Below are 26,686 nucleotides of genomic sequence, written 5' to 3' on the forward strand. Positions count from 1 at the left end.
ATTTGCCTGCTGAAGTAAGCACTTTGGTCATTTAGCTTGGGCAATAGCATGTTCTTCTGACAATCAAAGGAAACAGACTGAATAGACTCATCTTCTTCTCTTAAATACTCGTAGAATGCACTGTATTTTAACTTGTGGACTCGTTTCTTGGTCTGCAGGGCAACTTTTGCATGTTCTGATGTGCAATTTTTTAGTTCCTCGTCTAGTTGTGAGCAAGTTGAGCAAACATCAGTCTTCGGACTTCCGAAACCAATATTATAGTTACGATTCAAGATATTCCTAAAGAAGGCGTGCTTTGCCTGCAATTCAGGTTCAACAGTGGTATTGTATTGTCTCCACATTTCTTTGATATTTAGTTCACATGGCAGGTACATACGTGCCGCTGACTTGGTACGGCAGTAGTGCGGCTCTTTAGCACGAAACGATTCAATAAATTTACAGATGGCCTCACGTTTTGGTTTACTGGCATAGCTTCTTCTGTCTCCCCCTCTTCTCTCCACAGGCATTCCCCCAGATTCAAAATGACGCTTTAGTACCCCTTGAATTCTGTCCTTCTTCAATAGGAGAGCTCCCATAAATGCTTCTCGGCAAACTGGTACCATCGTTCCATCCCGTTTCCGAATAGTGTACTTGAATGTGTGAGCTTTTCCGGATCTGATATTGTTACCCGGCCTGCGTCTCGTCACTGGTATGCAAGAAACATGCTTAATAATGAAACTATCCTGCTGCAGTTTTGATGCTGTAGAGTAGAATACCGAATGAAACTTCTTCACATCCAACAAAGAAATATCTCCGCACTGGTAGGCCTTGGATTTGTGGCCGCACATTGGTGTGACAGGAGGTCCAGCCGACGAGTACCTGTGTAATAAACACCCTTTTCACTTACGAGAATGTGTATGTTTACTAAAATATCATAGGTATTTACGCATGGCCTGCATCGAAAAAGAAAGGGAAGTTTGCTTCTCAATGTGACCATAGAAGGTAATATCAGAAGCTGCACAAAGCCACAATGGTACGGGCTTTCGGGAATCGAACGTGCACTGGCCGAGATTCGAACTGCGGCCATTTTGTGAGAGGAGAACGACCGATCCGGCACAACACCGCGCGCCGACTTCATGCAGCAATACATGTTTTCTAAAGCTTATTCTAAAAGTGCAATTTCTGATACAGTTCTACAATTATGCTCACAAGAGAGGAACGTAATAACATAATGTTACTATAAGAAAACATACCTTGATATTTTTGCTTCCTTGCATTTCCACTGCTGTTCGTTACGTAATTTCTTTCTACCCTTGCCAGGGCTACACTTCTCAATACATTTATGAGGTGAATCCATTAGTAATAGACAATACACGACACTGTGTCAACACAAATGCTTCCTCACTGTCGCGCCAAGAGCTCCTCGCGCCCCTAACACATGGTTACGTATTGCCTTCCTATTGGCCGGCGGAGATGGCGGGTTATGTTATCTATCGCCGAGCGCAAGGCGTTGGAGATGGCGGAATATGAAAATAACCCCGTACTTTGACATTGAATTTCGAACTGTTAGAGCGGGATTTGATGCGTACTAATAGTATACAGCGGTGGACATGCCCACAGCAAAATCAAATCAATCTTTATCTCCATTTTCGTGAAAATTGGAGATAGGGGGTTTTGAAACTACACGATTCATATGACCATCATATGCGGCTCCATGGCTGTGTGGTCAGCGTGGCCTACAGTCATCTCAGCGACCATGAACTGAGTGCCTATAGTTACCTGTAATTTTTAATCATTTAGCTTCGCCGATTATCTTTACGTAAAGATATTGCTCCCAAACTGTGTGCAACCCGCTAAATACAGAATGTATTGCGGACTAGGACAAGCCTTCGCCTGCAACTATTGGAGTAATCATTTAATGATTTGATTTTAGAATTATTCGAAGTAGACTGAACTTAGATACCTATCTGTACTCGGAACATCGGGTTGGATTACTGACCACATAGAGACATTTTAATTGTAATTTTAAATGGTTATCTGCCATACATCTGAGGAGTAAAAATGATTATACTATAACATAACTAAATGTTATAGTGTACACGAGCATTCTGCAAACTTTATAACCACGAGCAACAATGCTAATTATGATGTATAATTGTCTCCCTATAGAACAGTTCGCCGCCATCATTTTCAGTATATGTGTTCGTACAGAACCACGAACCACGAATACCTTCCAGCAGATTTTTTTTTTCATAAGTCATTTGCTTCCCCAAACGAATGCGCGTAAAAATTAAAACAGGTGATGTAATTAAAATAGTATTAAAATTGTGCAGCACACACACTTCTTCTTTCACCCCGTATTTCACATTTCCAATCATGAACTTGTTTCTCTCGTTAGTCTACTGTGTATATACCAAAGTCGATGATCATGCTTGTTGTTTAAACGAGGGGCCTAACATCTAGGTCATCGGTCCCTAATGGTACGAAGTGAGACGAAATGTAATGACAAATTAAAAGTTCAAAATCCTCCACTGAGCGAAATTTAAAACGTAAGGACGAAGAATGCATGAATGGATATGAATTTAAAACAATCAGTGGATACGACCTGCAATGTCTCACATTCACAGAAACTGACGTGAAACAATAGTATTACTGACCAAGGGACTTCTTCTATAGCATAATACTGAATCGATGAGGCTTGCAGCCTAAAGGGATCCAAAATCCAAGTCATCGGCCCCTCATAATGGTACTTATCACCAGGAAAATAGAACCATGGTATTTGTCATGGCACGGTACTAATCAAAAGTAGCGTAGACTCGCGGTATTCCACATATTTTTGTACTACTCACAGGTAGTGAAATTGGCGCTGTGGTGTTTCGCACATTGCGGTGCCATTTATAAGCAACGCAAACCTATGGTGATCATCACATAAGTGTACTGACCACAGGGACTCGTACTATCCCGTGGTGTTCCTCATATAGTGGGTACTAATCATAGGCAAGCCATAACCATGGTGTTGCTCACCCATGGTGTCGCTCATATAGTGGTACTAATCACAGGTACTGTAAAAGCCGACAGTGCGCTCTAAGTGGAGGGATGACCGCTCGGTGCTCCAGCGTGCTACTAATCACAAACCTATTTGGTACCTAAACAGTGGTGCTACTCACAAGTAAAAGTGACCCATGGTGTTCCCTGCGTGGTGGTACTAATCACAAGTAGTTTCATGGTTCTAATGCAATCATCCCTTGGTCGCCCGTTTTAGTCGCCTCTTACGACATGCAAGGGATACCGTGGGCGTATTCTATGTCTGCGTCCCCCACCCACAGGTGTTACCAAAGAAGACACATTTGCATGCATTATGGCTGGAAATAAAAAAAATAAAAAAAATAAAAATCCTCCGCAACTCTCCGTGCCATTAATCACTTGGTGATTTTATACCACACTTTATTAGCTACTCATCTTTCTATCTTCATGATTTTCAAAAAAGGAATAAACATCTTATCAAAAGAGAGTATGACAAAAAATTGGCATTTTTCATTGTAAAAATGCTCTTAGTTTCTATTGTATCTCCAGGGACTACTTATGTTTGCTGTAGGTTCAACATTGTATGCGTGTGTAGTTTTCAGCCCTAAGGCTGGTTGGATCCTTAACAGGTCTGCCATCAGCTGTCATATATGGCCTAGGCATCACTGAAGAGGCGTACTAGGGAAATTAAGAGTGATGTAGTTTCCCGTTGCTTTTCTCACCGAGCCAGAAATTGCTATTACATATCAGTCTGCCAAGCCCAATTAAATGCATGCACCAATCGGACCCTATGAGAAAAATTTTCACACCATTCACAGCAGGGACTGGCTGCAAGGTTTAACATTGCTCTAATAAATACAGGTTCTCAGTAACATAGCAGTGAGAAAAAAAAATTGGCGGTAGGCTGTCACTATTGTAACGGCCGCAGGGTTTTGAGATTTTCATAGACTTACTTATTAAATTGTTTTCGCTGTTTGAATTTCTCATAGTAATGCCTATTACGTCCAGCACCGCGGTGTAGGAGGCAACGCGTTCGCCTGTCACCCGGTGGCCCCGGGTTCGGTTCCCGGCAGGTCAGGGTTTTTTAATTGTAATGATTTATATCTCTGGCCTGGGGACTGGGTGTTTGTGACGTCCTTACTCTTCTTTCCTAACACACAACATTCCACACCTCCGCCATTCCAATTCCACGCAGGTTCATACAATATGGTGCCAGTAGGGGCAAAAGATCCACATGGGTCGACGCCCCGAACAATTAGCATTTAAAAATAAATTAAAAAACGCCAATACGCTCTCTTCTATCCATTTATTTCATTCCTTCATCATTCACTTCTCTCGTTTCAACTCTTACTTTTGCACGTTTTTACGGAATCCGAATCAATTCTTTCTTTTTCATTATTTGGTAACTTTGCTATTCTATACAATTGACCATGATGTATTTACAACGACAGCAAATCTCCAAATGAGTGTGCGAATCAATACAATGCCATCTTGTAACCAAGTATGCATTTGATGTCCATCAGAATTTTCCATTATTAAATTTGTTATTCTAATAGCGTAAACAAATATGCAATTTTACGTTAATGAACAATTCGAAATATAAAATTCATTTTAATCCAAGAAATGGTAACACTATTCATACTGCCAAAAAGATGAAATACTAACAAATTTGAAGATGAAACTAACTTCCTCACGTGGATGTAACTACAAATGTAAGCTTATCGATGGCAAACGAGGGGTTCCACAACAGTCGGCCTTTAAGATACCTACGGGTGGCACTTCTTCTTATTCTTCTTTACTAGCCTATTTCAATCCACTGCTGGATATAGGCCTCTTCCATATGCTTCCATCGTCTTCGGTCTTGAGCCACTTGGAACCAGCGTGTTCCAGCCAACAGCTTTATGTCGTCGAGCCATCTGTTCTGGGGTCTTCCAATGCCTCTCTTGTGTTCCCATGGTCTCCAGTGAACAATCCTAGAGGTCCATCTGTTGTAGTCTTGTCGAGCTACGTGTCCTACCCATTGCCATTTTAGTCTTGCTACTCTCTCTAGAATGTCTGTTACATTAGTTATTTTCCTGATGTCCTCTGAACGGATCTTATCCCTAAGGCTGATCCCTAGCATCTGTCACTCCATGGCTCGTCTTCGCTGAAGCTTGCGAGCACTTTCCTTCGTCAGTCATCGTTTCCAGACCGTAAGTAGTAACTGGCAGCACGCACGTATTATAAGCCTTGGTCTTCAGGTTAATTGAAACATCCTTGCTGGTGAGGATGAATCTTAGTTTTCGGAATGCAGTCCAATTCATACCTATTCTGCGAGGAATTTCTGCACGTTGGTTGTCTTTTTCAAGTTTTATCTTGACGGGTGGCACTTACGGTATATTATTAAGCTACGCTAAATCATGATTTTTGAAATAGCTCTTCTTTATATGATAATGATAAACGTAAATTGGACAAAATATAAATATAAATATAAATATAAATATAAATATAAATATAAATATAAATATAAATATAAATATAAATATAAATATAAATATAAATATAAATATAAATATAAATATAAATATAAATATAAATATAAATATAAATATAAATATAAATATAAATATAAATATAAATATAAATATAAATATAAATATAAATATACATATACATATAAATATATGGAATGTCGAATTAATAGTTATAGTAGTTATAGTGAGTTCCAAAAGTAGATAAAACGAAACAAGAAAACAACAATTCATTGGGATTTGAACACGGGGCACAAAAGCGTGAAGTCGCACCGACAGCCGCTGCGCCACCGCTAAGTTGAAATTCTTTTGGCTCTTTGATTTATTTGGTTACCAGACTGAGCCCATTCAGCGGAGACTATATGTTACAAAATGAAAATACAAGAGCGTCAAATTCTTGCAATATTATAAGAGTAATTGGGTCCTTCCTTTTAAGGTAAAACTGAAAACATACACAAGACAAATAAAACACAATGACACTCACTTAGAGGAGACAAATTGATAACTCTAGGTCTTGTAGAAACACACATAAAAGTTCATACACTTTCTTGTTTGATCCAGCCAGTAGAGATGTGAGTCTTGTTGGTAATGAGTAATCCAGCGAAACGAGTTTCTTGAGTAGAATAGTAGACTGGTCAAAATGGTGGATGCAACTGAAAATAATATGATTCATGTCTCCTTGAAGTGTCCGGCAGTAGGGACAAAGAGTCGACTATAGAACTAGTGTACGGTGATGCGGGGATCCTTCATGACTTAGCTTGAGACGAGCTATAGTAACTATAAACATCCTGGAACAGGAACATTTCTTGTAACAATGAGCAGAAGGAACCAAGGGGTGTACTTGGTAATAGTGGTTACCTCGTGTTCGTGATGAGATCTGCCACTCATCATTCCAAGCCGAGAACTATCTTCTCTTCAGGAGAGGTATATAATCAGCCGAGGGAATTGTACTGTATTTCAGTCTGCCACTAATTGAAGCCGGCTTAACCAACTTATCTGCACGCTCGTTACCAAGAAGACCTATCTGAGCCTTTATCCAAGTCAGTGTCACAGATTTACCTGCAAGTTGTAGGCGACGGGTTGTGTCTATGATTTCATAAATCAGTGAAGTGTTATTCGCAATTTGGTTGATAATTTCAACTTCTCCGGTGATGCTTTTGAATCTGATAGGATTATAATAGTGGACTGTTATCGCACATTGTAACGCAGCTAGTATAGCAGTTAGCTCCGCAGTGTATACAGGGGCTACACCAGGCAATTTAAACTGTGCACTTCTATTAATTGTTATATCTACGAAAGTACAACCGTCTGAATTCACGGATTTGGAGTCATCTGTGTATATTTGGCATATGTCGGTCTGATAGAGTAAAAACTATTGTAGCATCAGATCGTTGTCGATTGCATCAGATAGGAAGTGAATATTCAACTTAACGTCCCAAATGTTTGATGGTACTCTCATAAGCCGTGTAGAAATTAGGCAGGATGGGGAACGTATTCATAATTTTCATGAAACCATTTATGACCCACACTTCTTCAACCAGAATCGGAGTGAGTTTTTTCCGCCATTGTCTTGATGTTTGTACCACTGTTGCCAGTCGCGTAATCGCCGTCATAATCCCTTAATTGGTAAAATTTAAGAAGATACTTAGCAGTGAGGTAGTGCCTGCGTACGCTGAGTGTAGGTTCCAAGGTTTCCACTAACAAAGCATTGGTTGCAGTAGAAATCATCGCCCCAATACATATCCGAAGCGCCCCATACTGGCATTTATCAAGTTTAGCCAAAAGTGTAGCAGAGGACGATCCAAAACATATGCTGCTGTTTTCTAAGTGAGGCCGAATCAGTGCCTTAAAGAGCAAAAGTGCAGTTTGAGGATCAGAGCCCCATCCTGTGCCGTTAATCACTCGCACGATATCCATACCAAGTTCACACTTTCGGACGACGTGGCTAATATGGTTGGATCACGACAGTTTATGATCAATTAGCATACCTAAATACCATATAACTTTCTGATAAGTGAAAATATAACGTATACAGTGTCATCGAGTGTAAATACGGGACTTTGCGTCGGGAGTAGATGGAGACAGCCAATTTACCTGGCGAAATGCTGAGCCCATGTTCGTTGAACCATACTTTAAAAATTTTGAATGCATCCGTCAGTTCTTCTTGGCGTCGATCAATAGTTCTTCCCTCCGTGTAGAAGCAGACATCATCACCATTCTGCAGAGTGCACACTGTAGGGTGGAATATCCACGAGAAATTTGCTGTATATACATTAAATAAGAGAGGTGCCGAAGTAGAGCCTTGAGGCAAGCCAATGGAGGTGAATCGGGGGCTAATTGTCTTACTATCGTGTGTCATGACGCACTACCGATCGCACAGTGGAGATTGTAGGTTTTTAACACAAGATTCATAGAATCCAAGAGCACACACCTTCCATGCTAAGACTGGTAGAATAACACTGTCATACGCTGCAGTGAGGTCTGTGTAAAGCATAAGTACATAACTCTTGTTTGTCATGCCCAATTGGATATCTTTAATTAGATGAACTAGGATGTCTATGGTTCCTTTCCCTCGTCTGAAGCCTATTTGACGGTCCGACTGTAGGCGATGATGTTCCAGCCACCATTCCACTCGATGTTTTATCATTCATTGTAATGTCTTCAATATGCAGGACAATAGTTGAGAGTGTTCGATAGGAAGATGGTAAACGAGGGTTCCTACCAGGTTTCAGGGTAGGGACCAGACGGATTTGCTTGGATAAATGTGGATAGAGACGCTCTGTCCACATTCTGTTCAGTAAGTTCAAAAGCCTTTGGTGTCCAACTGTGGGCATTTGCAAAATCATTGGATAATGTACATTATAAGGGCCTGGAGGGTTATTTGAGCTTGTTTTCAGGGCATTGAACAGTTCGTACATGTTAAACGGCTGTAAGAGATCATGGTCGGATGTACCGTGAAAAGCTGGGAATGACGGGTTGACTGAAGGAGGAGGGATCTTGTCTAAAAGTTATTCCTTTAGTGGTAGAGAGCACGCTGTTTTAGGATGATATAAGGTGAAAGATCCTCGAAGACGTTTGATATTATTCCACACGGTAGGAGCAGGTGTTGATGGAGAAATAGTTCTACAAAATTGCCTCCAGCTCGGATGTTTTTTGTATTTCAACAACTGCTTGGCTCTAGCTTGAGCTTGACGGACGAGAAGAAAATTAGCTTCAGTTGAAGCAGTTTTGTAAGTGCGGAGAGCTTTATGTCTCTCATTTACTACAGCCTGGCACTCTGCATCCCACAACGAAGTAGCCTTCGGTTTTCCTCCAGGAAAAGAAGTGTTTATTTTGTGGGATCGTAAGACTTGCAGCAAGTCTCAAACAATCACAAAAGGAAGTATATTCTTCATCTAGGTCGCTCTTTTCGGTGGGAACGTCCACTATTTCCGATAGGCATTCACGATAATCTTTCCAGTTTATTTTCCGAGTGTTCCAGCGGTAGTTGGGAAGCTATTGAGTGATGGGAGAGGCGTGCTTTTAAAATATAACAACAACGGAAAATGATCAGAACCGAAAGTGTCATCTAGGGGTTTCCGTTCAATATCCATTGCGAATGGAACTGAGAGAAGAGAGAGAACAAATGACAGAAGGTGCCTGAGACGGGAGCGTCACACGAGTGGATGATCCATCATTCAAGAAAACGAAATTCCCTTCATAGAGGTCTTCTAACAAATAAGTAGCAATAAAATCGCATAAGACGCATCTCCAGCTGGTATGATGAGCGTTGAAGTCACCCAAGACCAAATCAGGATGCGGGAATTGAGATGAAAGTTTAGAAAAATCCTGCTTGGCGGTACTAGCATCCGGGAGGGGGGTTGACAAACACGATGGCAAGTGATGCACTATTAAGAGTAATTTGAACGGAACATGCTTCTAAACTCCAGTCCGATAGATCAAGAGCTATAGAATCATACGTTAGAGGTTGTTTAATAAGAATACCAACTCCGCCATATCCGTCTACACGGGAAGTGCAGAGGAATTTATATTCAGGTAGCTGAAAGTCAGTTTATGAATGTACCGAAATTTCTTGTACCGCACAGACTGACACACATCATTCTTGTAATACTGCTTGTAGACTGTATTTGTTTGATTGAATTGAATGACAGTTCCACTGAATCACATATTGTCCGTTACGGTGGACCGCCGTTATGTTCCTGCAATAAAATAGTTGTAATTACCCCGCAAATGTTATTAGGAGTAAGTCCGGAATCAATCGATATAATAGCAGTCGAAAAATGCTGATAAAACGCAACAAATTCATTCCCAATTGCAATACTTGGTGCTGAAAGAACTGGTTTGTAAGGATTAAATGCTATCGGTGAACCAACGGGAGTGCGTTGTCCATTATAAAAGGTCTTCCAAGGTTTATGAACTGGTTGTCGTGGTGGTCGAATAGCTGTACGTTGAAATGTCGGGGAGTATGGAACTCGAACGGGTAAAGGCGTAATTCTTCTTTGAAGAAGTAGAAACAGGTTGATGAGAGCGAACAGATTGTGATGATATGGGTGGAAATCCTTGGGCCTAATCCGCATTAGATAGTGGAATATTCTGGCTAGCAATGTTAACATATGTACTAGAATTTTCTACCTCCAAGGCCTGTTCAATAGTTAAGATGGGCCATATTAGACTTAATACAACTCTGTCTTTGATACTCGATACAGTTACGATCGTCAGAACTTTGGGGACCTGAACAATATATGCATTTGGGGGATCCGGTGAAGGACATTGTTGAGTGCAATGATGACCTCCACACGATGCACAGCGTCTGTTTCCCTTACAGGTCTTGAAAACATGTCCATAACTATAACAATAATAACACTGAATGACTTTCTGCATATATGATTCCACAGCAACACGCGTGTTGTAAATGTAAACATACTGTGGTAGAGTAAGGGCTTGAAATAGAATTCATAGTAACTGCCTGGGAATAAACTCAGTCTGCCCGCCAGGAACATTTTTCCGTTGAAAACTGCGAACTTTCAAAATATTAACATCAGATTTTATTTCTGATTGTACGTTGTTCTTAGAAATAGACGTGTCAACTCCACGTAAAAGGCCACTTTTGACAGTTAAAGGGTATGGGAATAAAATTTTTTAGAGACTATGACTGACACTTTGCAAGTTTATTAGCACTATGTGAAGTTGTAAATTTTATTTGGACACGGATACGGACCTGATTTATGATATTGGTTATATCTGAACGAATGTGTGGCATTAAAGAGCGAATGAGTTTTCCCACAGCCATATGATATAAGCGACCGAGGTTTTGAGGTATCTCACCTGATACAGGAGACTGATGTTTAGCAAAAGGACGCATATCCTGAGAACTGTAGTAACAACAACTGTCAGTAGAAAGTACTGGAGGCTGAAGTTGTCCCGGTAGAGGTGGAGCTGAAAGCATGGCTGAGTGGACAGCTTGATGCACGGTCGAAGTAGGTTCAATGCAATTGCGTTGGGGAAGCACTTCTTAAGATCCATAGTTAACTAATTGTGATGGCGGTTTTGGGCACTAATACTGTCGTTCCAATGATCATCACTCATATCATGAAAGCCACGCTTGCGCAAAACTGGTTCTTGTAACTGTGGATCACTCGTATTCAATATGCTATTCCCCTGAATAACACACTTGAAGAAAATCCTGAACAAAATCACTCGGGCCCGTCAACAAATCACTAGAGCCATCTGATGTGGCTGCCACATTTTGCTTTAAAGGAAGAAAGCTTCCTCTTCTCTATTAAGCACAGTCAGACACTAAGCTTTAAAGAAACTAATATCAATGCAAGGTACGCCGTATTTAACTTTTTATATTCAAGTTGCTCAAGTCGAGCGAGGTATCACTCACTAGCAGCGCGTCATGTACATAGTCAGTAGACAACTGCACAGGACGAGAGCAAAGCGTGAACTGTTGAACTCATTGCGCACTAAAAGGCACATAAAGCACATCGGAAACTTTGACAGTCATTTCCTTGGAAATGATCACGTGTTTACGTATAAACCGAAACATGTGTTCGCTTATTTCGACCCCTCTTTCACTGAACGACGTTTCTGGGAAATCGGATTGTTACACTTGGCGGGCTCCCCTAGTGAGTCAGAATGTGCTATTACAAAAGGTGCTGCCAACATGAGAGTTAAATTATATATATATAAGATGATATATCATAAAGTAGACTCACTTTGCTCTTTGGATGACAAGAGTTAGAAATTAGAAATTAGAAATTAGAAATAACTGCTTCGGTTATAATGAGGGAGTAGAGGTAAGCACGTCGATTTCAAATTCCGCGCCCCCACGTGGTTAAAATGGCAGCAGTGAGGTTAGGCTCTGTCAAGATGCTAGCAGTGAGGTTAGCGACGTTCACTTTTTCGAATTCCGCGCCCATGTGGTTAGGACCCGTCAAGGTGGCAGCTGTCATCTTGACAGCTGTCAAAATCTGAAATAAGCCAGTCCACAATATGAGCGACAGTTTTAAAAATTAATAGTGACCTTCAATTTCCTATCAACATGTTATTCTTTACGAAATTCACTACAAACTGAAAGAGAGTGCAATAACTTCGTAATTGCTAAGCCATGTTGTCTTTCATCCATTTTTAAACTTCAACAGACGTTACCTTTGTTCTTCATTATCGAAAGAGCCTTTGACATCAGTTTTTATCCCTGAGACTTTTCCCTACTAAAACTCTCTCACCATCTCGAATATAAAGACATGTTTGGGATGTTTTGTCTAATGGGCATTCTATAGTTTGAGGAAGTTGACTGGGATATGCTGTTGAAAATAAAGAAGAGATGTCTACACGTGTACACAGCTCAATTGGAGTCTGAAAAGTCACTGGTCCTGAAGAAAGAGAGTGGACTTTGTGTCGTGGATCTTTTAAACTCGTCTGCTCATTCTAAGTGCTAACAAGTTGTCAGCTTTTGATGTAACCTAGGAGAGATCACGTTTTTTTCTTGTTGCAAATTTATAGTTGTGAGGAAGCTAATTGACTCTTAGAATAACACTTGGTGTAACACTTAGAGTAACACTTGGTGGAACGCTGGCTGGCCTTCTGAGCTCAAGCTAGCGGGTTCAATACAGGCTCAGGTCGGTGGTATTTAGAAGTGCTCATATAAGTCAGGTTCGTTTCGGTAGATTTACCGTAACGTGAAGAACTCCTACAGAGCACCTCGGCATCCCCAAAAACCGTAGAAGTGGTTAATTGGAAGTATTATTATTGCCATCCCTATGGTCTAGGGGTACGTACCTGCCTCACATCCGTTGGCTCCGGGTTCGATTCTCAGTCTGGACAGGGATTTTTCCATGGATCTGAGAGCTGGTTCACGGTCCGCTCAGACTACAATTACAATTATTGGTAAATTACCTGATGGTCGGACAGTGGCTGGTTCTAGAAAGCCAAGAATAACGACCGAGAGGATTCGTCGCGCTGATTACGCGTCATCTGGTAACCCGCAGGCCTTCGGGCTGAGGAGTGATCCCTTGGTGGGCCAAGGTCCATCAAGTCTGTAGAGTCATGGGATTTGGTTTGGTTTAAATTATAGTAATAGACTAACAATCCTAAAGAGAAAACCAAACCAAACCCCATGGCACTACAGCCGTTGAAGGGCCAAGGTCCATCAAGTCTGTAGAGTCATGGGATTTGGTTTGGTTTGAATTATAGTAATAGACTAACAATCCTAAAGAGAAAACCAAACCAAACCCCATGGCACTACAGCCGTTGAAGGGCCTTGGCCTACCAAGCGACCTCTGCTCAACCCGAAGGCCTGAAGATTACGGGGTGTCGTGTGGTCAGCAGGACGAATCCTCTCGGCCGTTATTCTTGGCTTTCTAGACCAGGGCCGCTATCTCACCGTCAGATAGCTCCTCAATTCTAATCACGTAGGCTGAGTGGACCTCGAACCAGCCCTCAGGTCCAGGTAAAAATCCCTGACCTGGCCGGGAATCGAACCCGGGGCCTCCGGGCGAGAGGCAGGCACACTACCCCTACACCACGGGGCCGGCAACAATCCTAAAGGGATGTTATAAATTAATCATTACTGTCCGAAATGTACATGTAGTGACTTATTTGTATTAATCGCATGATATCAGTACCAGGCGTGTCAGAGGAGGTGTATGGGTCACCTGGTGCAGGTAGTTTTATTCGACGCTTATGAAGCGTCTGGATGTCAGATAAGGGTGATGAGGGAGGGAGTGTGTGAAGCCCAATGTCGGCACGAAGCCTAGTCCTCTCGAATAAGAGGAAGGGGTTTGCTCAAGGCTTAGGTTTACCGGACGAGTTGGCCGTGCGGTAAAGAGTGCGCAGCTGTGAGCTCGCATCCGGGAGATAGTGGGTTCCAACCCCACTGTCGGCAGTCCTGAAGATGGTTTTCCATCGTTTCCCATTTTCACACCAGGCAAATGCTGGGGCTGTAAATTAAGGCCACGGCCGTTTCCTTCCAACTCCTAGGCCTTTCCTCTACCATCGTCGTCATAAGACCTATCTATGTTGGTGCGACGTAAAGCCACTAGCAAGGCTTCTATGAAGTCCGACTCCATAGCTAAATGGTTAGCGTGCTGGCCTTTGATTACAGGGGTACCGCGTTCGATTCCCGGCAGGGTCGGGAATTTTAACCATCATCGGTTAATTTACCTGGCACTGGGGGTGGGTGTATGTGTTGTCTTCATCATCATTTCATCCTCATCACGACGCGCAGGTCGCCTACGGGAATCAAATCAAAAGACCTGCGCCTGGCGATCCGAACTAGTCCTCGGACACTACCGGCACTAAAAGCCATACGCTATTTCATTTTACTGAAATTGAGTCCATGCTTATGGCATGCATTTTATATATTATAAATTGTATACACTCTACTGGCCAACATTCTCAGGGTTTGGATCCACCACCAGAACTCGAACCGGCTAACCGCGGTTGAAGACTTAACGCCTTATCGATCATGAAAGGTTTTTTCTTCGGCCTCAGCGAGGGATCCTACCTCTACCGCTTCAAGGGCAGTGTCCGGAAGCGTGAGATTTTGGGTCGAGGGGTACAACCAGGGAGGAGGACCAGGACCTCGCCCAGTCGACGTCACCTGCTATGCTCAACAGGGGCCTTGTGGGGGATGGGAAGATTGGAAAGGATAGACAAGGAAGAGGGAAGGAAGCGGCCCTGGCGTTAAGTTAGGTACCATCCCGTCATTTGCCTGGAGAAGAAGTGAAAAACCAGGTGAAACCACTTCGAGGATGGCTGAGGTGGGAATCGAACTCTCTTCTACTCAGTTAACCTCCAGACGCTGAGGGGCCCCGTTCCAGCCCTTGTACCACTTTTCAAATTTCGTGGCAGAGCCGGGAATCGAACCCGGGCCTCCGGGGGTTGCAGATCATCACACTAACCGTTACACCACAGAAGCCGACATTATTATTATTATTATTATTATTATTATTATTATTATTATTATATTATGAAGCACACTAAACACAGAAAATAGAAAAAGAAGTGTTCTAATTATCGGGATTCAATTTATAGACCTAGTTGAGGAAAAACTAGCCAATAGATACTGATACGTATTTCGGTACTATTAAGCAGGAAGTTATATACAAGGTGTGATAATATCTTTACATAAATTAGAGTAGAATTGTTTGTGTGAGAGGTGAATGACAACATTATTATGAAGCCCTCAGGACTTTCGTCCTTAAAGGGAAACTTTACGCCTAGTTAGGTTCAGGTTCAGACAAGAGGCAAACTCTGGTAGACTTTGAGCCCCCATAACCGCTAACTAATTGAGCATGGTAGATGGTCAGTTAACTAATTAGTAATGTAAACATTTAGTTAATTACCAAGTAGTTACTGAAATAGCTTGGAACTCTGTAAGTTATCATATGTGACCGATGAAGTTATTGACATCCATTATACAGTTATTTTGATACTGCCAATATTTATAACACACTAGTTTTAAATAAACGGCGAGTGTTCTAACAGTTAAGCAAGAAGAAACAATTGCTCCATAAAAGAATACACAACCTGCTTTCCATTTCCCGAATGTTGTTATTTTCGGTACGGACTTACAGTCACAACTATGTATGGTGACCGCACGGCCATATTTCAATTAGGAATGGTTTCCAGTTACTTGTTACTGACTAAATCATTATTTTGACTATTCTAGTTCTCTTCGGAATTTTTGTTAGAAGGGGAAATTATGCAGTTCTTAATGCGCTTAAAACAATAATCAGACTGTCCGACTCGTTGGCTGAATGGTCAGCGTACTGATCTTCTGTTCAGAGGGTCCGGGGTTCGATTCCCGGCCGGGTCGGGGATTTTAAACTTTATTGGTTAATTCCAATGGCTCGGGGGCTGGGTGTGTGAGCCGTATTCAACATTAGAAATCATCCTAGGTAGGGCCCTCATCTTCACAGACTTGCAGGTCGCCTAATAGGCCGTCTACTAGAAAAAGACCTGCACCAGGCCATACTATACTAATGAGCGAAGAAGGTCCTGTGGAAAGTACAAAGTGATTACGAAAAATGTCATCCATTTATAACAGAAACCGCCGGACTGAGTGGCTCAGGTGGTTGAGGTGCTGGCCTTCTGACTCCAACTTGGCAGGTTCGATCCTGGCTCAGTCCGGTGGTATTTGAAGGTGCTCAAATACGTCAGGTTCGTGTCGGTAGATTTACTGGCACGTAAGAGAATTCCAGCGGGACTAAATTCCGGCATATCGGCGTCTCCGAAAACCATTAAAGTAGTTAGTGGGACGTAAAGACAATAACATAAATTAATTATTACAGAAACCAACTCTCTAACTCGCAAGTTTTATCCAGATTCAAATGGTACAAATAATACAATATCGTTTTAGACGTTCTGCGACACAAATACATCGAAAGAAGCCCCCATCACTTCTTCACTCACAGTTAATATAATGAATATAATGAAACGTACTTTCGTGAAATCATGAAACGTCAAGATCTGTCAAAACGCAGATGTCAAAGTTTTGCAACAATGCAATACTCCCTTCACTCACACCGTTTAGTAAAAATAGAACTGAGATCAAGCAGAACGACCGCGGGAATTCCCACCTGATAAATTATTATTCAAGCTACGTAACCATACATTCCCTTAGTTGAATTTGGGTGAACGTTGCGAGTTAACATTCCTATCTTTATCAACGCCTATGATTATTCGACGGAATATTATTCTTCCAAATTATATATATAAAGATGAACTAGCTGCTTCTTATAATTTTTAAAGATATATCAATCCAGCAATACGCATTAGTCGTGATGGTCGGCATTTCTCTGCTGCCTCCCATTATGCTAACAACTCATTCCAAGCAGTCAGCCCTGTCGTAACCCGCTTCGGTATTTCCTGGAAGGACCCATTGAGTCAACTTGGAGTCTGAGGGCATGGCCGGCCTCTCTTGTATTGCTTTCTTAATCTGTTTCCCCCGTGCACTTTCTGGAACGGAAAACTAGAAACTTTCCTCTCCAGCCATATCACGAATATTCCGGTACTCGTCGACCAAGCTGTAAAAAGGAGGCTAGTCGCGAACAGCCAGTCAACGTTGGAGACCAGTCGTATGGCTGGGACGACAGCAATGCTGGCTGTCACTAGTGTCTCACGAGGATTTGATGTGCCAGAGTATCGAGCAGTGTGTTGAAATACTGATGATGATGCTTGTTGTTTAAAGGGGCCTAACATCGAAGGTCATCGGCCCTGTTGAAATACTGTGTGCGCGTGTGTGTTTATACTGCCTTGGAACAATGAGTAGAATACTGTATGTGTACCGACGTAGGTGCTTTATGAAGTTAAAGATGAAAGGCTGCAAAGCCTTGAACAACAAACATTTATCTCAAGCTATGATTTCACTGAAGAGGCCAAATTCGTAATGCAAAATCTTCTTGCTTCCTAAACTTATCCATGTTTAAATCGGCCTTCGTAACATTATAAGTAGAGTATTTCCTTGTAATACTTGTGAGATCCGAGCATAGGTTTGATTTACTGCTAAGAGTGAAATATATTGAATAAATCCTGTGGAACCTTTGCTTGTAAACTGCCATAATACACTGGTGGAAAAATATCCAAACACCATGAAGTAGGGAATGTAGAATACGGAAATTTTGCCAGTATATTTGTCGAGCTAACATTCTTTTTTTGCTAGTAGCTTTACGTCGCACCGACATAGATACGTCTTATGGCGACGATGGGACAGGAAAGGGCTAGGAGTGGGAAGGAAGCGGCCGTGGCCTTAATTAAGGCACAGCCCCAGCACCTGCCTGGTGTGAAAATGGGAAACCACGGAAAACCATTTTCAGGGCTGCCGACAGAGCTAACATATTTAAGTGATTAAAGGTATAAGAATACATGTTAATATATGCCCTAGAATAGCCATCGCAAATATGCCGTGCCGGTCCATTAATAACCGGTGTAATCGCATGCCTGTAGAATGCAGGCATGCAAACGTACATGAATTGTGTCGTAGAGGTGCCGGATGTCAGCTTGTGGGATGGATTTCGATGTTTGTTGCACTTGGTCGATCAATACAGGGACGGTTAATACCAGCTGTGGATGACACTGAAGTTGTCGTCCAATGATATCCCATACGCGCTCGAGTGGGGACAGATCGGGGGATCGAGCAGGCCAAAGGAAACATGTCCATACTCTGTAGAGCACGTTGGGTTACAACAGCGGCATGGGGGCGTGTTGTCGAAAAACACTTCCGGGAATGCTGTTCATGAATGGCAGCACAACAGGTCGAATCACCAGACGGACGTACAAATCTGCAGTCAGGGTTCGTCGGATAACCATGAGAGTGCTCCTGCTATCATAGGAAATTGCTTCCCAGACCAGAACGTCCGGTGTAGGTCCAGTGTGTCGATGCCGCAGACAGACGGAATGCAGGCGCTCACCTGGCCTCCTAAGTAACACACATCGCTGGCTCCAACGCACAACCGGCTTTCATCAGAAACACAACGGACCTCCACTTCATCCTCCAATGAAGTCTCGCTTGAAACCACTGAAGTCACAGACGGCGGTGGTTTAGGGTAAGTGGAATGCACGACGCAGGACGTCTGGCTCGGAGCTTTCCTTCAAGTAACCGATTTCGAACAGTTCGTTGCGTCACTGTGGTGCCAACTGCCGCTCGAATTGCTGCTGCAGACGCAGTCCGCTGCGCCACAGCCATACGCCGAAAACGTCGGTCCTCCCGCTCGGCGGTGCCACGGGAACGTCCGGAGCCCGACATTGAACGAGGCCGTATAATAGGACTGCGTGAAGATGAACTTTCCTTCCGCGCTATTGCAGAACGACTTGGCATGAATGTCTCCAGTGTGCATGCGTGCTGGCCGCAGTGGTCACTAGAAGGTAAGCTTGCAAGAAGACCTCAGTTATAATCCAATTTCTATTAATTTCAACTTTCTTTATTGTATTATTTTCTTCCTTAATTACTCCGTATGTATGATAGTGCTAATCCCGAAAGCTGGACACACTCTTTTTTAAAGGAAATATTTTAAGCTAAGCAAATGTATAAGCTTTGGCCCCGAAAAGTATCGAAATATGGATGCAATTTTAACGACGGTGCAGACCTTTGTTTCGGGATAATTGGTGGCTAATCGGTAAGTCGTATCACAAAACAGAAAGCAACGAACCGAGGTTTTAGCCAGTGTGTACTGCGATTATGAAAGTGAAGCAGATATCCATTTCAATTCTGATATTAAGGAGACATGCAACGAATAATAATTTTGTATGAGCGGTTCAAGTTTGTATTACTGAGCTAATTGATTAATTTTGGATCTTCAATCCATATATACACATTTTGTCCATCGTATTTTCCTTTTATGAATAAACTAGCAAGATACCCGTGCTTCGCTACGGTATTATACTGGAATTTATAATTGAATGCTTATTGTTTTAGATATATAATCCGCCGAAATTCGCGGTCTGACTCGTTTTCTGCGAGAACCCACCAAAATTCCCGATCTGACTCGTTTTCTATTAGATTACGGCATATTTCCTCCCATTTTCAATCTTCTTTTCCAGCAATCGATTTCGTACTTCCCGGGCTAGGCTCAGGTATTCCTCCTGGTCAGTTGGGTCCGTAAATCTTTTCCTATAATCATTTTTAATATGGATAAAATCCTTCAGGAGATCCGGCGTGGTGTCATATTGGGTGCCTAGAAGGCACTGAACCCGCGGCCGGATTGCATTCTTAGTCATTACCCGTCCAGGAGCCGTTTCCAGCGCGGTCCGCACATTTGACGACGGTCCGGAACATTATTATTATTATTATTATTATTATTATTATTATTATTATGTGTTGCTGGAATGGATGATGACAGGAAAACCGGAGTATCCGGAGAAAAACCTGTCCCACCTCCGTTTTGTCCAGCACGAATGTCACATGGAGTGAACGGGATTTTAACTACGGAACCCAGCTGTGAGAGGCCGGCGCGCTGCCGAGGATCCTTATAAGTACATTAAGAACAGTAAAATCAATTGGTCTCACCTCCTTCTACACCCCTACGCCGTTACGTTTATTCACCGCCACCCCCCCCCCTCCAAAAAAAATTAAAAGAAGGCTTGTTTCTTTATGTTTAAAGGAGATTTCAAACACCAATGTTCACGTCTATTACCTTCAGTTTTGAGAAATAAGTATCCCCATCAAAATAATTTACTTTTTTCACTTCATTTCACACTACTCCCCACCCCTAAGTGATTTTTCCCGCAAAAAATACTTGTTTCTTTAATAGTAAAAGATCTTCTAAATACCAATTATCACGACTCTAACTTCTTCAGTTTTTGATTTATGTGTCCTCATGAAAGGAATTCAACTCCTTTACACTCCCGCCCTCCAAGATGGTTTCCCCCCAAAACGCGTTTTTCTTTGTTTTTAAAGGAGATCCAAATACGAATTTTCACGTCTGTAACAACTTTAGTTTTTATTAGATGTATGTATTCTCATTCAATTAATTCAATTAATTTTTGAATTCTTTCACCCCCCCTCCCTTCATTGGATTTTCCGAGAATACGTGTTTTTTTATTTTTAAAGCAGATTGCAAATATCAAATTTCACGTCTGTAACATCTTCATTTTTGAGATATCAGTAGCCTAATTAAAAGAATTCAACACCATTTTCAGTCACTATTCCCCCCCCCCTCCACCCAAGTGGTATTTCCGAAAGCTAAAAATACACGTTTCTTTATGTTTAATAGAGATGAAAAAATACCATTTTTCACTTCTGTAACATGTTAAGTTTTTTGAGATAAACTAAAAATTCTCATTTTAAAATTTCACCCCTTTTGAGTTCCCCTTAAGTGGAGTTTCCAAACACAAATCACCTATGTTTCTTTAGATTTACAGGAGATTACAAACACCCACTTTTTACGTCTGTAACATTTTACGTTTTCAAGATATTCTGTAGATATAGTCTTTCAAAAATTCACCCAATTTGTCACTCCTGTTTAACCGCCATTAGTTGGATTTTCCAAAACTAAAAAATACGTGTTTCTTTATTTTTAAAGGAGATCCCATATACAAATTTTCAGTTCTGTAATATCTTTCGTTTCTGAGATATATGTATCCTCATTAAAGGCGTTCAACCCATTTTTCACCCTTTTACACCCCTCCTATTGGGATTTACAGGAAACAAAAAATACGTTTTCCTTTATTTTTAGAGGAGATTCTAACTACCAATTTTTACATCTGTAAATTTTAAAGTTTTGAGATGTATACACACTCATTTTAAAAAATTTACCCTCCCCCCTTTTTACCCCCCAATATTTGTATTTTCCAAAAACGAAGAAATACGTGTGTTTATTTATTTTTAAAGAAGATTCTAAATACCAATTTTCACATCTATAACCTTTAAAAATGTTGAGATAGATACACTCATTTTAAAATATTACTCCCTTTTCACTCCCCCCCCCCTAAATTGGATTTTCCAGAAACAAAAATTACGTGTTTCTTTATTTTGAACGGAGATCCCAAACACCAATTTTCAGGTCTGTAATATCTTCAGTTTCTGATATATAAGTAGCCTCATTAAAGGCATTCAACCACTTTTTAGCCCCTTTTCACTCCTCCGATTGCGATTTCCCGAAAACAAAAAAATACGTGTTCCTTTATTTTTAATGAAGGTTCTAAATACCAATTTTTACATCTGCAAACTTTAAAAGTTTGGAGATATAGATTCACTCATTTTAAAAATTCACCCCCTTTTCACCCTCCCATTAATTGGATGATAGTAAGTAAGGTATATTTGAGATGTCATTCATAGCTACTTAGTATAATATATAATTTTGGTTTAAATAATGCATAATGAAATGTCTGGTCTCTTAACGACTCGTTTGATGGAGACGTCAATCAATGTTTTCCTTAGTCAACGAAATATTTAGTTTCGAGTCGGGTCTTTTTTTCTTGGACACACGTTAAAATACTTCGATGATTACCCTGAGATAATCGCCGACCCTAGCTGGAGTTTCCTTGTACGCCATCCATCCTTGACGCGCGAACGGTGCAGTAAGCAGACAGATCGGATAGCACTTCCTAAATTAGGAAGCTGAAATCATATTATTATTATTATTATTATTATTATTATTATTATTATTATTATTATTATTTTATTAAAAAAAATTGAAAGTCCACAGCCTGTTTCCAGTCATTCGACCGGGTCAGGAATATAATGAATGAACCCCCATCTAGCAGCGAGGATAGGAGTTGTGCCGGCTGCCGAAACCTGTCGCACTCCCCTGGGGCAATGATTAATGAATGACAGATGAAATGAAATGATACTGGAGAGTGTTGCTGAAATGAATGATGACAGTGAAAACCGGAGTACCCGGAAAAAAACCTTTCCCGCCTCCGCTTTGTCCAGCACAAAACTCACATTGTGTGAACGGGTTTGAACCACGGAACTCAGCGGTGAGAGGCCGGTGCGCTGCCGCCTGAGTCACGGAGGCTCCATTATATTTATATTATTATTATTATTATTATTATTATTATTATTATTATTATTATTATTATTATTATTATTATTATTATTATTACTTTTATGGAACAGAGAGGCGAAAGAAAGTGCAGGCATGAATGGGTGGATAGAGAAAAGATTAAATAGTAATTTAACATTTTAAAATTTGCGATAACCTTTCCTAGTTTTTTCTTTTCTCTTCGGTTTTTACACTTTGCTAAGGAATAACAAATAGTCAGGTACAAAAATTTAGGTCGTGAGCTCGAGAAACAACTTTAGAAACTCCTAGAACAATTCGACAACATGATTTAACAACCTGAGCTTGAGGCTTCCCAGTTACAACTTCAACAAGAGCACTACTGCTCCCTCGATAACTCTTCAAGGAGACTGAGCTCCAAAATTTACAACAGTAGGACTATTCTCAATTACTCAATTACTCTCAATTACACTCTAGGAGACTATTCTCCAAAGTTTTACATCTTCAGGCCTCTTAAAGGCACAATCCACATTTCACCAAATCCAAACAGAACTCAACAGATACATTTAAAAGGAAATGAATAATGGAAGTTAACTTTAACAGGGGTAACAAGTACCCATTCTACACGACCTTAGTTAACAAAAGAAACGGTTAAAGTTACTGGCCGAAAGTCAAAATGTTAGGAAGCGAACTCTTGCACTCCTCTGAAATACACTTGAAAAATACCTAAAGACCTATTTGTGCCGATGGCCCTAAGTTCCAGAGGCTAAGCCAACACTACGGAGGTGACTAGATGAAGAGGAAATTTAAATGATAAGGAAAAGATACATTTAAAGTTTACGAAAACATAGTCACCCCAAGACCAAGTTGAAGAGGATTCCCACTCTTTATTCCTTAAATTAAATTAAGATCTTAAACCAGTTGTAGAATTTACATGGTCGGATTAGATAAAGAATTTTAAAACCTTCCCCTTGAGTTAACTTTCTGAGACTATTACATACTTAAGATGTGTCTGCCATTACCTTGAGCTGGTGGACCTTCCGTAGATGGACGAGGCAAGCCCTACCCTGTCTCCACAACTAACACACTCTACTGCTGGACTGGAGCGATCAAAAGACAATATGGCCTGAAAAGTTCCAGCTTTCATAGCCGAGAGCAAGGTCCAGATTTCTCTGGGCCGAAGTCCTGACACACTCACAATTTCCATTGGATAATCAAATAAATATCAAAAACCCTGATTGGTTACTTAAATAAATGTACAAAATTTCCTATTGGACACCATTTTAATCTGGCGGGAAGAGATAGATGTGCTGATAGCTTCAGAACACCAAAACAATCTACAAACAACACAGTTTAGGAAACCAATGTTTACAAGACTTCTCTTGAAAATTAATTTTCCATCCTCTCATCAGAGGGAGCACATAAGTTGATAGTAGAGACATCTGCCGGTGAATGTTCAAACTACTACCGAAATGAGTTTCCAGGTTTATGCTATAGATAGTCTACTAAAAGTCACTTATTTTAAAATGCACGGGGCGGGTGTACCTCCGGTACAATTATTATTATTATTATTATTATTATTATTATTATTATTATTATTATTATTATTATTATTATTATTACTATTATTATTTAATTAGTTTCTATATGATTATTATCAAAAGCAAGCCTAGATGGTGCAGGTGTTAGAATATTCAACAGTCATTCTAGAGAGCTATGTTGACTCTTCAGCCTGAAGGCTGGTTTGATCCTCAAACAGTTCCACCATCAGCTGTCGTAGATGGTCAGGTGTCACTGAAGGGTCATACTGGAGAAAAGAGGAGTGAGGACATTTCTCGTTGCTTTCCTGACCGAGCCAGACGTTGCTATTATATTCCAGTCTGCCATGCCTACTGAAACGCATGCACAAATTAACACCATAAGCAACATTTTCACACCATTGCTAACACAGACTGGCTGCATAAGGAACGATGTTACTATTATCGCTCTCCCATCACTCAATTTCATATGATTATGATGATGCGTATTGTTATTTAAAGGTGCCTAACATCTAGGTCATCCGCTCTTTCTTAGTTTCAAAGGCATGGATAGGAAGGCAGTCCATGAAAATAACACTTTTAATGTATCCTATGCTATAAAGACACAGTACCAGCAAAGGCACATAATGTTATATTCAGGTATAAATTAAATGAAGGAACGTCAAACGTTCAACGCTATATTTATATTTCTCATAAAACATTACCTTGCACTGGTCCTGTAACCTTAAGCCACCACTCAGGTGATAATGATTTTGAGCTGTCACATATTCACTAAGCAAATAGTTCTTGAAATAATGTCATTACCAATAACTTCACATTCCTATTCCTTATCATTCTCGCTACGCCGAAAGATTTGTGTTAGTGCGACGTTCAACAGCTAACTGATGTAAACTCAAGATTAATAGCATAACTCGTTCAAGATGAATAATATAGCAACATAGTAGGCCTTATTGTAAATATAGTTAGAAATAAACACATATATTTCATCATTACAAAATCAAGTTTTCTCTCACGTCTATGTTCATGAGTAATGTACTCTTTATTATTATTATTATTATAATAGCACGAGTATGGTTCAGTAGGAATGTGCGATTATAATATCTGCAGACTATATATTCACGAAATATAAGCCTGATAATACTGGCAAATTCTTAAGACAAATACAGATAACCTGGCATCTGAATACCAGTGATTCTTGATCAACTCTAAGAACTGTATCCGATTCCAGCCTCAATATATGTAATATTTGAAAATAACACCCTTAACCCCAAAACTGTACCATATGTATATATGTTAACATTAAGTAATTTTAGAATAGTGGTATCATGTTTATTTAATGGCATTCTTGTTTAATTTTAATTTTAGTAGGGTTTATTCTGTACAGTCGCTATTAAGTAAGTTCTCTAGCAGCCGAAGATAACCTATTTACGGGTCGAAACCGGTACTGTTTTTATGTTAATAATTGACACTATGTAAAATAAAGTATTGATTAGGTGGAGAACTCATCCTTCATACTTGTACTTAAACTGGGTGTATTAAATTATGAACAATATGCAACCGAGTTGAAATATGCTTCATCAATATTTGAATATGAAATTTTCCCTTTTGTTACTATTCGTTGCCACTGGCATCCATAATGAATCTACAAAACATTTTGTGAGAAAGTGAATAAAGTTATAAATAAGCATTTTACACCAATGGAAGTTATTTACATTTGCACCACAAATATTCAGGATACTATCCCACATTGAAAATTAGTCGTGTGTTGACACAGTACAAGTTATAAGTTTTCAGTATAGTTGTGCTTTGTGAATGAATAACTATAGTGTGCTTCAACTACCCAACTCCCTGGTATATTACACTGGAGGGCGATGCTGTTTTCAAGGGAACAATAAGGCGCAAGGTAGCCGAGTGACATAGAGACTAGTTCCTCACCAGTGTGTCCACGATCCAATTCCCGCCCATTGTGCTTAGGGTTTCGGAGATGAAAGGAAACATTCCTGCACGTCAAACGTCTCGACAAAATTTGAGGTATCGTCACGATAACAACAGTTACACCAATTTGCAAGCTTCATTGTTTGCTCTAATCAAAATTTGATACAAACAACAACAACAAAAACACACACCTCAACCTCCAAAACTGTGAAGAGCACGCCATTAAGGAATTTTTTATTTATTACACAAACTTCTAACATATCGTCGTTGCCGGGACAAAACTTCCTATGTGATAAAATTTTTGGAGATATACTGACCCGCAGCACATACGTTATGAAGAGCGAAAATGCCTTGACAACATTCACACAATATTGCACCTTAGCTGACAGAACTTTACCGGCCAATGTTCTAAACTAAAATATTTCACATAGGAGGTTTTGTCCCGGCAGCGACGATATATTACTGCATAAATTTCACGTAGAGTTCTTTTAGATATCAGGTCTTGCATTGCACATCGAGTGTTATCGAGAGAACAAGAATACGAAGAAAATAAGAATTAGAATAAGTGTCTTGAGAGGAGCCAGTACCACCAGCATTGAGGCAATGAATATTATACATCAAGTTAGTGGACCGGGTACTTAGCTATTCACTTCAATAATCGACATTTTAAGCAGGAAGACAGCGAAAACGGAGCAAGGGCATTCTGAATATACTATGAAGATACATGAAACTGACATTGGCAGCTCGGAAGAAG

The 26,686-nt window shown here is 40.6% G+C and overlaps 1 protein-coding gene across 1 annotated transcript in view; it reads right to left on the reverse strand.

The window, feature by feature from the left end:
• LOC136875930 (QRFP-like peptide receptor) overlaps positions 1-26,686 on the reverse strand; it is a 624,754-nt gene that overhangs the window by 194,689 nt on the left and 403,379 nt on the right. The gene's annotated exons all lie outside the window — the stretch shown is intronic.

This window comes from Anabrus simplex, chromosome 6 (assembly GCF_040414725.1).
Source record: "Anabrus simplex isolate iqAnaSimp1 chromosome 6, ASM4041472v1, whole genome shotgun sequence".
In the NCBI taxonomy this organism is placed as follows: Eukaryota; Metazoa; Arthropoda; class Insecta; order Orthoptera; family Tettigoniidae; genus Anabrus; species Anabrus simplex.